The sequence below is a fragment of the Priapulus caudatus genome, unplaced genomic scaffold (genome assembly GCF_000485595.1).
Source record: "Priapulus caudatus unplaced genomic scaffold, Priapulus_caudatus-5.0.1 Scaffold2879, whole genome shotgun sequence".
NCBI classification, from domain to species: domain Eukaryota; kingdom Metazoa; phylum Priapulida; class Priapulimorpha; order Priapulimorphida; family Priapulidae; genus Priapulus; species Priapulus caudatus.
In genome coordinates, this window is record NW_014579940.1 from 13,757 (window position 1) to 14,965 (window position 1,209).

Genomic DNA, 1,209 nt, shown 5'->3' on the forward strand with positions numbered 1-1,209 from the left:
GAGAGAGAGAGAGAGAGAGAGAGAGAGAGAGAGAGATGGAGAGAGAGAGAGAGAGAGAGGGAGAGAGAGAAGGAGAGAGAGAGAGGAAGTGAGAGAGGGAGAGGGGGAGGGTAGAACATTCCCTATCGTCTGCATGTTATTCAACTTACTGCATGCTACTCGTAATGTTCAGAAACCTAATATTGAAATACAAGAGTACAGAAAACACACGTTATCTACTCCCTCCCCCCCTCCCAGAAACACACCCACCCACAGTATTCCATAGCCAGGTCCCGATAACACGAGATGGGCGATCAACATCAGTCAATATATGAATCCAAATATGTCGTATACAACCTTCTACAACAAACATCACGTCAACGCCCTTGATAAAAGATTAAGTTAACTCGATGCACTAGCGCGCCCGGGTCGCTCTTTTTTCTTTTCGTTCGTCGTCTGCTTCTCAGTACATTGTACTCATACACCGATCTTCTTTTTTTTCGCAGCCTGCCCGCCCGGTTACAAGTCAGACGGTGGCTGTATAGAACGTGAGTTCACTGACATTTCTTATCTTCCGTACTTGGTGTAATATATTTACATAATATATTACATATGGTGTATAAATATGGAGAGACATCTTTAGTGTTATTAGTGAACATGTATATAATAATAATATATATATATATATAGTATGCGAAAGTGTGCAGTGATGCTGCTAGGTGGCAGCACTGACTGCGGAGAGGGTGTGACGTCAGACGTGTCAGACGATAGTGAAGAATTGGAGACACAAGACAAACATTGTTTACGCGAAGCAGCAGACGAATTCACTCGTGTGATCGATGTAGCAATCGATTTTTTATCAAACCCGTTAAACGACAAGATTTGATATCATATCTGCAAGTATGACCGTCTGCTCTGCTACCGCTGCGGAGTTCAACGCACGCTCTCGTTTGTTAGTCTGTTTTTTCATCTCTCTTTTTGTGTGGTGACTGCTCGAGTGCATTTGCACTCGCTGCACGTTAGAATATTTCCGTTAGTTCGCGAGTGGTTTTTTCGTCTTAGAGATCAAGCGCATCTTAGACGTCGTGCTCAAAAATCTCGTTTTTTTTTTGCCCCGCATTGATGCGAAACGCTGATTTGTTTGTTTTTTGGTTTGTTCTTTTTCTTCGCCCATGTTATCACTGTTTATGACTGCTATATATATATATATATATATATATATATATTATT